Below are 13,991 nucleotides of genomic sequence, written 5' to 3'. Positions count from 1 at the left end.
CAGTTTTGAATTACTGTTTGATTATTAACATAAGGCTTAAGAAGATGTTGTCCAAACGCATTTGCACATATATATATTGGAAATATGTTTTCTTACTTTGAAATTTGAACTTTCAAACAAAATATATTTACAAATTGCAAAACATATTTCTATATTTCATGTTGTTCGCAATATATATATTTCCAACATATTTTGGCCAGAATAATAAAATGGCTGTATAGGTCATACCATCCACTTACCATAAATTCATATAAGGTGTACAAATTGTCACATTTCCCATTTTGCACTTCACAGCGAGTTGTCACGGCACAGTCGTGCATGTGAGGAGAGAATTTTAAATGAGGGGACTCCTTTGTGAGGTAGACTGACTGCATATGCATGTGTGTGTGTGTGTGTGTGTGTGTGTGTGTGTGTGTGTGTGTATACTCAACACAGTTTAATGTATATATGAAATGCACTAAACATCACAGCCTATTTGGCATTGTCCTCACTTTACCTTACAAACTTTATTAACAGAGGGAGAAACGACCTCTGGACCGTGACACGCCACTGAATTCATTTCACTTAAACAAAGATTCAAGCTCATCATCATTCTGAAATGAGCCCTGAGAGAAACTCCGGATGAGCTTCTGGAATTATAAAGAGAGACCGGAATAATCTTGACCTGCGTAGCATTTCAGAGCTTTTAGTAAGATGAATAATGATTCAAAGCATGTGCCATGAAACACACGTCACTGAGGACGGGGGACCAGATTGTGACGTCAGCAGAGGACATTCATTATTGTTCCTAAAATGCCTTTCTTTTTTTCCCCTCTCAGACTTTTATTTATGTTTACTTAGTTCTTGGTCCTTGTACTTTCAGCTTCACAGCATCTGCAGCCAGACTCGTCTCAGCGCTGTGTTCCCGCTTTGAGACATTCACAGCTGAAACATCATCGCCACATGCTGCTGCTCTGACTATTCAGGGAATTCTTGATTTGGCTCTGACAACACTAAAAGCTGGCTTTACACAAAAGGTTTTTAAGAACAGATTTGAGAAAAAAATATCTGAGCATTGTGCAAAGTTTGGTGACTGCATTTCTACTGTGGGTAACACTTTAGAATACTGTTCCTTCATTAATGAATAACTACACAGGAACAAATGAGTAACGCACTATTAACTAGCCTGACTTCGTCATACTCATATTCTAGTCAGAATGTGAGTCTGATACCGCTCCATAGAGATTTGATTATGGGGCGTGTCTCAACCGAACTAGGAAAAAAAAAAACTCTGCACTCAATTGGATAGACCTACAACCAATCAGAGCAACGGAGTAAATGACGCATGTCCTTCAACCATTTTCAACCAACAAAATGTCGCGGGCGCGGCTCTCTGTTCCTCTTTTAAAATGAATGCGCTGTCGATATCTTCTATAACAGACGCGATGGCGGAATCTACACATGATGTTTCATAAACAAAGTTCGGGAGGAGCACGTACTCAATCCAATATCAACTTGTCATCAAACAATACCATGTCTAACGTTACCGCGGAAGCATATTCACTCTGTCAACTTACCTAACACTCCTTGACAGTTTTTCAGCATCCCTCGGTCCCTCCACCACCCCGAATCCTCACTCTTGTCTTGTTCTCTCACAACCAGGAACACGGGGGGAGTATGGCTACCGAGCCCTCTCGGACAGCACGTCATATACGCATTTATTCTATCTTACTTATTTGTGTGAACTCATGACATCTCATATAGCCTACGCATTTATTCTATCTGACTTATTTGTAAATGTGAACTCGTGAAATCTCAATTCTCCAGCTGCAGTCGTCTTTGTTGTAAACTAATTCAAATCAAGCGCTCTTTGGTGACGTAACCGCAGACCATCTGTCCATCATCGATTAAAGCCCGCCCTGGCAATTTGATTGGCTCGGCCTTCTAGGAGCCGAGCATAATTACTCCTCAATGGATCGAGTCCAGACCGAACTTCCCGACCAAAAAAATGTTGTGGGCGGGGTTCGGGCTGGCACCCAGGCTAACTATTAACATTGTAGTAACTACTATTAACTAACAAGAAACTCTGATTAACGAATTAGTAAGTCATAGCGTTCAGTCGAATGTGGTAGTTCACTATTAGCTAATCAGTAACTACTATTTTTCATACCTCACTGAAGACTACTAAGAACTATTATACACAGGTTCATAATTAATATTAATAATGCATAATATATAATAAGGTAATGGTAACTCATTAGTAATTAATCAAGTGTTACTACATCCTTCTAAAGGAACTACTAATAATTTGGATCAGTATTCTAAAGTGAAAAACATGATAAATACCTCAAATTGACTGAAGTCATTGTAAGCTTTAAGGCTTTTGTAAGGTTTTTGATACTAATGACTCAAGTGTTACTACATCTTTCTAAAGGAACTACTAATTATTTGGATCAGTATTCTTCTAAAGTGAAAAACAACTACCTAATATTGACTGAAGTCATTGTAAGCTTTTAAGGCTTTTGTAAGGTTTTGGATAGTAATGAATCAAGTGTTACTACATCTTTCTAAAGGAACTACTAATTATTTGGATCAGTATTCTAAAGTGAAGATCATGGAAACACACTAGTAATGACTAAAGTGTTACCAAATCCATTGGAAGGAATTACTATTCAAAATCTTACACAAATCTCAAAAGCTTACAATGACTTCAGTCAATATTAGGTAGTTATCATGTTTTCCACTTTAGAATACTGATCCAAATAATTACTAGTTCCTTTAGAATGATGTAGTAATACTTGAGTCATTACTAGTGGGTTACCATTACCTTTTATTATAAATTATGCATTATTCATGTTAATTATGAACCTGTAGATAGTAGTTCTCTGGGAGGTATGAAAAAAATAGTAGTTATTGATTAGCTAATAATGAACTACTACATTCATCTGAGCACTATTACTTACTAATTTGTTAATCAGAGTTTCTTGTTAGTTAATAGTAGTTAGTAGAATGTTAATAATGCGTTACTCGTTTGTTCCTGTGTAATTATTCATTAATGAAGGAACAATATTCTAAAGTGTTACCCTACTGTGTTCTTTTAAATGTAACTTCCTGGCAATCAAGATTAAGGAGTCTCACTAAAGGTCTCAGAAAGGTATTTTTTTTGCTGGTGGAGAAAGTGGGCATCCATGTTAATATTGGCCATAATCCCTTGTACTATGAAACTTTTTCAGAGAAAAATTGTGAGAAATGTGATTTCAAAGCAGCCATAGTTAATGTACATAACAAAAAATTAAGTAATAGTCGATTTTAAGAAACCAAATGTTGCTAGATTGCTAATGCTTACTTGAACAAGCAATGCATGTTATTTACATATGTTTGTACATATTGTTATATGCTGTCAGCGTTAACGCATACAGAATTATAATCCTTAACGCGTTATAATTATTTAACAAAATTAACGCAAATAAATTACAAAAGTATCTGAGGCTGCATCATTAACGTAATTTACGTCATGCATTTACTCTATATGATCTCAGAAGTCGGGAGTTTATCACACTGATCATCTACGAGCACTTGTAACCCTGGAGGAAATTTCTTTTCTATCCAGTAATCGAATTCATGCACACAACCACTCCAAAACAGCGTTAATGTAAAGAAGGCCATGCTGATTACATTAGAGATATCAGAGAGAATAGAGAATTACACTAGCCTGGAAATCCAGACCTAAATCTAAAAGATTAATGGTCTGGCGTCGACTAATGAAAATCGGCAAGCTCGAAGGGCGGCACCAAGCATGCATTTGAAAATCTCACTGCACGCAATTGGACAACACTACGGCCAATCACAACAAGTTATCACTTAGCTTCCAGCGGAGCTAACTGGTAGATCAGACTCTTACCGTATCCGGTCGGCAAAACAGCAAAAACGCCCTTCTTGCAAAGGAACGATTCGAGTGCCGTCTTCTGTTCCTCTTTTAGAGAAAAAGTCTAAATCTTTCATTGTAGCGGCCAAAGTCGTTTCAAACAAATGGTGTTCATCCATAGCCATCTTGCAATGTTTACTAAAGACTTCGACGTCGCAGCGCTGTCGTCATCTCGCCTCTGGCCCGCCTATATCAGATAACCCGATGTGATTGGTGCAGCTCAGATAGAGGGGCATATTTAATGAGCATCATCACTCGACACCAGAGTAACTCGCTGAGCAAATTCAACTTGTGCTCTCGCGAGAACTCTGGATTACCAGGGTAGACTTACATTCTGTTTTTAGTGAATGATTCATTCCAGTGTGTGCTTTGCTTTAAAACACAAGCTCTATCATATTCTGTGATTGTTTGAAGAGCGCAATTTTGGTGACGTACAGGAGTCGTACAGTACGCGTGTGAGAGTCTGTTATATTGATGCAAAAACAAAAAAACATGTATGTATGTGATCACTGATCGCACACTGCATTTATGTGTGGACACATTTTAGTACATTCACATTGTTTCCACACACACACACTCAGGATAATGTTTGATTTGTCATGTGTATGTTGCTGTGTTTAGTAGTCGTAGGTTCGTGCAGTCAAGTCAAGGCGGAGTTATTTGATATGGATGATTTTTAGGAGTTTTTTGGTGTCTCTATGTGCTCCTGTTCGGTATCAGCTTCACTCGTCTACAATGAAAACAAGCTCTTTGTTGCTGCTCTGTACACATACACGCTGTGAATTCTGTAACGTTTTTTTTTAAACATTTATTATATAATAGAATTATATGGACTTATACCATTTGGTGTCCTTTTGGAGTCTCCAAGGGTCCTTGAAGCTTGCAGAAAATACAGTTTTGTGAGAATTGATAAGTGTGCAATTAATTCACGATAAGTGTGCAATTAATAGTGGTTTATCACAAAACAAAAGTGTGATTAATCCGATAAAAAAATTTGATCGATTGACAGCACTAATTGACTGCAATTCATGAAACATCTTCAAAAATCATTCTTTCTTCATATTCGATTTAGTACATAGTTACATCAGAATGAATTTTACAATTGACTTACATTCCATTTGACTGTTGCAGCAGAAATCCAGACCAGGCAACGTTTTTCCAGTCTTCTATTGTCTAATCTTGGTGAGTCAGTGTGATTTGTAGCCTCAGTTTGCTGTTCTCAGCTGACAGGAATGTTACCGGTGTGTTTTCTGCTGCTGTAGCCCGTGCGCTTCAAGCTTCGAAGTGTCGTGCATTCGGAGATGCTCTTCTGCAGATCTCGGTTGTATCAAGTGATTATTTGAGTTGTCTGGCCATTCTCCTCTGACCTCTGGCATCAACAAGGCATTTTCGCCCTCAAAACTGTACCTCACTGGATATTTTTTTTCTTTTTCGGACCATTCTCTGCAAACCCTAGAGATACAAAATGTATGTGAAAATCCCAGCAGTTTCTGAAATACTCAGACCAGCCTGTCTGGCACCAACAAACATGCCACATTCAAAGTCACTTAAATCACTTTCTTCCCCATTCTGATTCTCAGTTTGAACTTCTGCAGATCATCTTGACCATGTGTCTACATGCCTAAATGCATTGAGTTGCTGCCTTGTGATTGGCTGATCAGATATTTGCATTAACAAGCAGTTGAACAGGTGTAGCCTACCTAATAAAGTGGGCGGTGAGCATATTTAATTATATCATAGTAGATGTTTTACTAATGACTGATTCTGTTTTACAGGCTCTTAAAACCATCAACTGGACTTTTTCACCACTTGACTTCCTGAGAGTTTTGCACCAGCGAAGAAACTGCCATTGAGATGAATAGGAATATTATTCCACAGGTATTATAGAATTTCTTAGGCCCTGATCCGATACTAGCATACTATCTTATTGTCATTAAATAACCAATATAAGCTAGGATATAATAAATAGACTTAAAGGAGAACTCCGGTCAATTTTAGAAGTCGATTGTCGAGTTCACGCGCGTGATCATAGGTACTAAACCTATGCGCGTGAACTCGACAATCGATTACTGTGGACTTCGACCGAAAACAGGATGTAAATACAGGTATGTGCGCTGGCTGAATAAACATCATTTTTATTAATATCTTTCACATCTACTGCAGTCAGATTCACCCGCGTTCACTCCGAAGGAATCACTCACATGACCTGTGCACTTGTAATGACACATCAAGGATGTTAAGAGGCTAAAAGCAGGTTTAAAACTTGGCCCATTGAAGTCAACAGGGTGCAAATTTTAAAAAGAGGATAACACGGTGTAGGCAACACCGATTTTTGTCGTTGTTCTCTGTACTGACAGCACTCCAAATGTACAAAAAAATGAGCTCAATGTTAAAATTGACCGGAGTTCTCCTTTAACAAATTACTAGTAGATTTTAAAAGTAATTCCATTAAATGCAATCAAAATAATACATCAAAGGCTACCACATGTGAGTCTTATGACAGTTCCTGCCGTCTGCTCAGATGATCTGGGTGTGTGAGAGTGCATATGGAAAATTTAGCGTGCATGTACAGTATGTGTGCGCAGGTCCACTCAGACTTGAGTGAGACCGCAGGTGACAGACTGTCTCATCGCATCATCACTGTGGATGTTACAACCGCCGTGGGCCAACAATAAAAAACCTAAAGCGTCGACTTAAGGCCCATGAGCCTTCAAATGGCCACAGTATGAAACGTGAGAAGCCCTTTTTCCCACCTCGATTGAAACGCATCACTCACCCTCTTGTTTTCTCTCGGCAAAAGCATGTAAAGGTTCCTGTAAAGATATCCATGTCTCTTCCTCTTCAGTTGTTTTGCTTCAGGTGTTTTTATCCAACGAAGGAGAAACAGAAAACATTAAAATTAGGCCTGTCAATCATTTGCCAATTTTAATTAAATTAATTACATGCTATGGCATTTAATTAATCAAATTAATTACATATTTCAACGAGAAAAGCACTACAATGAAGATTAAACAGACAGTAAAGTAAATGTCAATATTCAGAATAGCATACTACTATTACTATTACTGCAGTATATAATGTTTACAGTGCATATTTTCTTTATAGAATACCTACTACATTAGCTAAATATGCAGTATATAACAGCACACAGCACATAATACTGTATCCCACAATGCAATGTGCTCAGCTTGTCCATTCATTTCCATTGGGATGAAGTAATATCAGTTGCAATTTTAACATTTTGACAAAAGTCATTTTTACATAAATGTTTTATTAAAAATTCTAAATAGTGACCTGTCTGCTTGTGTCTGCAAGAACACTAATGCATTGTGAAGGAGTGTCCTTATTCTCTATGGAGAATTATTCTTTCTTCTCCAGATGTGTGCGTCGTATGATTCAAGGCTTTATTAAACAAAATGATCTATTGTTTTCTGAGCCGAGCGATGTATAAACCTCTTCACACAGACACATTAACATGCTTTGCATAGGAAATCACCTTCATGTGCCTGTCTCTTTCTTTCTCTCTGTCACTCTCTCTCTCTCTCTCTCTCTCTCTCTCTCTCTCTCATGCGAGCCTTTGTGGTTCGCATTTTTAATCGCGCACTGGATGTGATTTAGATGTGACGTTTTTATGGAATACACGAGAACAAAGGAAGGATTATGACATTAGATGCAGTTAAACAAAGGCACTGCTGCATTATATATGCCGGTATATCTAAAGTGTGTTTTGAGGAGATCCAATGAAACGCTGTAGGGGTCTGTCAAGTTAAACATTTAAAAGAAATGAAGTTTTATGTAACAAAGTTCAGGAGCAGCACATTCTGCCAATCAACCAATCAGCACAAGAGGAAGCCGGTATAAATATAGCCTCTGTCCCATGACAGTTTCACAGCATTTGGCCCCGCCCTTTTGCTGTCATGTCTGAGATAAAGCTCTTCCCTTCTGATGACGATTCTTTCGTCACAGCTGAGCCTCCATCGCAATCCGCCGCTCCAAGGAATAATCCTTCTCCAACCACCAACATCATCGAGCCTCCGTCCTCTGAGCCACTCCACGCACGCCAAGACGCCAAGGACTCTCCTCACCACCGCATGCTAGAAATCCACCATCTTCCTCTTCTTCTACCTCCACTCCGGTCCATCCAACCATCCCTGCCATAGGGAAATGGACTGTTAAAGTGCTGAGACAAGCCCTAATTAATTCTGACATCAACTTCTCACGAAGATTAAATAAAGCAGAATTATTTTATATATATGTCTCCTTGCAATCTACTCACCCTTCTCCTACAGCTTCCACTTCATCTGCTCGAGCGAGCGAGCAAGGCCTGCTGGGCCCCAGAACCCGTCGTGGAAGGGCTTGAAACTCTCCCGGATCAACTTTTCTCCACAGCTCCTCCCACCACCGCACCGCACCGCACGCTTCAGCCACCTGCAACATCCACTACTCATCAACTTCTCAAACCTTTCCTTTTCTTCCTACCTCCTATCCTTTCCCCCATCAGTACTTTCTAGCTCCAGGCGCTCACCCTAGCATGAGGATGCCTCCGCTAACTGGACAAGCCGTCATTTCTTCCCCTTCCCATTCCTCTTCTCCTTTTCTTGCTCCTCCACCTGTCCCGGGGGCCGATTTTTGCGTGAGGATGCCTCCGCAAACGGCCCCAGCCCTGGCCCTCCCACCTATTAACCCACTCCATGCTCGATCTCCCAACTCTCTCTTCTCAGCAACACCTCAACCAGCTCCTCCAAACGCTGTCGCCTCAGAATTTTTTTTAATAATTTTCGTATTAGCCCCATAGGCGTGGCTACCATACAATTTTCAGGAAAAAAGCGCATGATAATTGATCTTTCAGCCCCTCACAACTCCCCGTTTCCAAGCATTAAAAGTCTTATCCCACTCGAAGAATATTCTCTTCATTATCACGATATCGAACAAGCCATAACAATGATCAAAATTGCTGGCCGCGGCGCATGGTTGGCAAAAGTAGACATCACTTCGGCTTTCAAAGTAATGCCAATCCACCCGGATTCATGGCATTTATTCGGCGTGAACTGCCGCAAAATGTTTTATTTCGCTGTGTGTTTAACCTTCGGCTGCAAAAGCAGCCCCAAAATTTTCGACACTCTATCCGAAGCCCTATGTTGGATTCTATCCAATAATTACGCGATTCCTTACCTTCTCCATTTGCTTGATGATTTCTTAATCATTTCACCACACGACGCCATCCCTGCAACACAACTCTTCACGGTGCAAAAACTTTTCGCAGAGCGAGGGATCCCGATAGCTCAGGAGAAAACAATGGGTCCAACTACATCCATCGAGTTTTTGGCCAAATTGGACTAATTCAAATTTCCAGGCTTCATTGCCTAAGGAAAAAATTAATCTCATTCAATCATCAATCTCATATTGACTGCCCAAATTGTTTCAAACACGAACTCCTCTCGCTGGCTTGGCAACCTAAACTATGCTATGCGCATAATTCCACAAGGCCGCCATTTCATCGCACATCTACTCGCCTTTGCTTCATCCGTTCACACGTTGGAAGACCAAATTCTTTTATCTTGCGATTGCAAAAACGGGTTAAGTTTATGGATAACTTTCCTTAACCAGTGGAATGGCTTAACTTTTTTCTACGACAACTACATCTCTCTCCCACTCGATATTAAACTGTTCACCGTCGCAGCCCCCTCGATTGCTTCGGGGGATTTTACCAAGGACGCTGGTTCGTGTCTCCCTGGCCACCCCAGCTCCTAGACACACCTCAGTCCTCAGCCTCCTCGGCTCTTTTCAAACTCTATCTGATCGTCGGCGCAGCTTCCCTATAGAGGAAAGTGTGGTCAACTAAAAGCATTCTGGTCCATTGAGACAACGAAACAACTGTGCACTGCATTAACAAAGGCCGTTCTCGCTCACCTGCGTTCATGCCACTCCTCAGACGCCTCACCTGGATCTCCGCTTGCGATCAGTTTATAATAACTGCCAAACACGTTCCAGACTCACAAAATCAAATCGCTGACTCTCTCTCCCGTTTCTCTTTTCAGAAATTCAGGATGCTGGCGCCAGAAGCGGATACAATTCCAACCATAGTCCCTCATTATTCTCAACTGATCATCCGCTAAAATCCCTTCTGGACACGTCTATCAATTCCATCCTCCAAGCAGTTTCACCTAGAACCCTCCAAACATATTAAACAGCATTGAAAGCTTTCAAATCCGTTTTCCGATTTCTCTCTTTTATCCATTATGTCCTTCATATCTCACCTTAACAGAGTAAAAGGTCTCCAAGCCAGGTCAATAAAAAGCTATCTAAGCGGCATTACATTTTTCCATAAATTAGACAACGGTAAGCCAGCCCCCACCATAAATGACTCTCAAACTTCCCTTCTCATTAAAGGAATTCAAAGAACTCATCCCACCCACTCAGACAACCTATTACAATCGGCATACTCACCAAAAACTTTCTTCAGTTTTCTTCGCTGCTCCGAATTAACAATCACATCTAACTTCGACACAAATATATCCACACTACAATTTCAGATTTACAGATCGTAGATAATGAAACCATACCTTTCTTCATTAAACAAAGTAAAACTGATCGAGCTAAAAAAGGTCACTTCGTTTACATTTTCAATCTGCCAACTCCCATTCAACCGTACCATTCTCTCATAAATTCCATGTTCAAATCCCCACTCGATCCACTCTTCGCAGACGACTCCAATCATCCAGCCACGAGATTCTGGTTCCAAAAACATCTTAAAGCAGTTCTCATCCAGTCAGGTATCACAGAAAATAAATTTTCTAGTCATTCTTTACGTAGAGCAGCAACTACAGCTGCCCAAAAGGGTCTTTCCCAAAAACTAATTCAAACCCTTTGTCGTTGGTCATCAGAAGCCTTCAAAACCTACATCAGATCCAGCCGCTTCCACATCAGAAACGCATACCAAGCCCTAACTAATTAAATCGTTCATTCCCATCACCTGCGCACCATTCATTGCCCTTCGAAGCGCTGGTCGAGCCCTCCCTACCGATTACAGCAGGCGCCCTCCGTTCGACTGCTGGCGAGGCTTACCCGTCCAATGCCGCGAGCACATCAAGCTCCCGTCGGATGCTGTGAGAGCCCTCCCGGTCTAACGGTCAAGCTCGTTTTTTGCAAATACCTTCTCGTGCCCTTCACTTTTTGGGGGGGTTATTTTTACCTCGTTTTACAATATCTGTCCTGCGCTTACTTGGCTTTTTGGGGGAGTACTCTGGGTTCGGGCCAAATTCCGAGCTCGGAGCCCTCTACCGGACAGCACGCCAAATACGTATAAATGACTACATCTGATTTCATGTACGTGTGAACTCGTGAAATGATCTTTGGGGAACATTAAAGAGAGCAGGTTGGAGATAAGAAGATTAGTAAAAGGTTTAAAGATGATTCAGAAACAATACGAGAGCAGAATATAAACCTGAGATGTTATGAGACTGGGATGGAGATCTGAAGATCATGTAATTAGAAAATGACCACTAAAAAAAGATCTCATGAATAATAATCTCATTCATCCAAATTAAGTTTGACATCAAATATAATTTAAACATTATGATGTTTTTGGTCATATTTTGGAGCTTGACCCAATATATATCAGTGCCAATAATCAAAAACATTTCATTAAACATCTCCTTTTGTGTTTAACTGAAGAAAGAAACAAGAGGGTGAGTAATGTTCATTTTTTAGTGAAATATCCCTTTTACAGAATGCGTTCGAATGCCAAAAGATGTTTGGATCATTGTTAGAGAGGTAAGCTTAAATGACACAATGACAATTTGGCCATTACTGAGATTCTCATCTCAAATGACCTCTATCCGTTAATTGTTTTAATGCTTCATCAACCAACCACATTAAGGTTGTGATTTATACATACATAAGTTAGCCATATGTCTATGGGGCGTGTGTGTCTCCATTATAGTGTGTGCTTTCACCATTCAGTCTGCCATCCATTGTAATGACACTTATGAAGGTCACAGGAAGGGCTTCTGACTGAATGAGTTTGTGTGCGTGTGTGTGTGCGAGAGATAAATATTAACAGCTCTTTCTTTCTGCACTGTCCAATAAAAACCCTTGAGACAGAGTAACATCTGTCATGGAGAGAGAGAGTGGCGACATGAGAATGACAAAAGCTTATGTCCACTCACACACACACCTGATATCTGCCTCAACATTTGACCAGACCGCCCTAAACATTACTAGACTTTCACTATTTGGAATGTGGATGAGTTAAATATGGAGTGCTTGTAATGATTAATTTCTAACGCTGCCTGAGAGGTTTTGGTAATGAACTCAGGCGGTGTTTTCTCCTATATTGATCGACTAAATTTAAACTCGATTCCCTCATACAGAAAACACCTGGAGGGAAAGGTTCACCTGCTGCATCAGCTTCATCTGTGTCCCCATCCATCTCGACTACACGGTTTCATTATCCACCGATTCACACCGCTGAGCATAAACATCTCCGTGAGGAGTTCGCCATCCCGACAGCTTCGTTCTCTTAAATGTTGAAGTTTTGTCGGGTGAAGGAGTTAGAGGGCATCTGATCGGTCAAGGTTTTTGGAAAGCTAGCATGTGATTAGTCGAAGTGACACAATTGACCCTTCGCTAAGCCACGCCCGAAAACCGCCACTGGCCAATCGTGGCTTAGCAACCGTAACTAGGCGCGGGAGGTCTGGCAAGCTTTCGAGCGAGGGAAACATGCCGAAGCGTTGTGCGTATGGATTGTGCAAATCTGATACCCGGTATCCTAAAAGTTTGTACGGGGTGGTGTATTTTGTTCCCTTCCCGAAACCTAAAACCAAAGGGGAGAAATGCCGGGCGTCATCTTCATTTATTATAGCGTTTTTAACAATGTAGATTGTTCCAAAGCAGCTTTACATTGATAATAGGAAATTAAAAGTAAAGTGTTTGGCTTTATAGCAGCTCTAGAATAAAGTTATTGTCCAGCTCGTGGATCAAGCAGTGTGATTTAAAGGCAAGACGGAGGCTCACTGACATAACTTAACGTTACTTAAAAATATATTTCAGCATTTTGTTAATCGACGGCCAAACTAGTAACGTTACCCCAATCCGATCACGACTCTCCTGGTGTTAGTTCTAGTATAAGTAAAAGGTAGTTAGTAAAGGAGGGAACATCAGGGGCTTGCCGGAGATCTCCAAGGAAAAGGTTGGTATGCAAACTTAATCAGTTCATAACAGTAACGTTAGTCACTTATGTGACCCACGACGTGTGAGCTGTAGCCTGGGGCACTAAAAATATAAGCGGGAGAATGTTATCATTGCAAAGTGGTCAGGCTAATGTCTTGTGTTTAGTCCACAATACTTATGGATAAGCTGTTTGATTTATAAATATTAGATTTTCAAATTTCACTCACCCTGCTGTGCATGCACATAGCTGTTCCTCAATTTGTGTGTTTCCCATTTGAATGGTCAGCGTATGAAATTATTCTCTAATCGTTTGCATATTATGTCGTGGATATATCCCTCGAATGCATACTGCAGTCCCTTTTGTCTTGCTCTCTCAGATTTTCACCTGTTCGCCAAAAATGACTAATTATCTCCTTGGGAATGTCTGAAACCGTTGCATACATACTGTAATTGAAGTGCCAGGCGCAAAAGCTTGACAGGCGTAGCAACAGTAACTAAGGAGGGCGGGGCTTAGCGAAGGGTCAATTGTGCAGTAGTTCAATTTAGGGATGTTTTTGAGTCTCATTTTGGAACGATGCGTTAGAGTCCAGCAGCTGTTTATATGTTTGTAAATTCTGTAAGTTAACCTGTAAGTTACCTTACCGTATAGTGAAAGCTGAAAGAATGGCTTTAACCCTTAATCAGTGTTTGGGGTCAAAATGACCCCAATGGATTTTTCCTTCATTTTTTAAAAGTGTTAACTTCATCTCAGGGGCATGAAACTCTGTGACTTTTCCTAAATAATCTATCTAAACATGCACAAAAAAACTGGGCTTGATTTGGTTGTTCTAAAGGTGTGGTAAAAAAAAAGTAACATTTAAGGTGTTTGGGGTCAAAATGACCCCACATTGAAAATGAATGGGAAAATGAAAAAAAT

The sequence above is a fragment of the Rutilus rutilus genome, assembly GCF_951802725.1.
Source record: "Rutilus rutilus genome assembly, chromosome: 9".
Taxonomy (NCBI): domain Eukaryota; kingdom Metazoa; phylum Chordata; class Actinopteri; order Cypriniformes; family Leuciscidae; genus Rutilus; species Rutilus rutilus.
The sequence above is the reverse complement of the archived record's forward strand: the minus strand, read 5'-3'. Positions refer to the sequence as shown.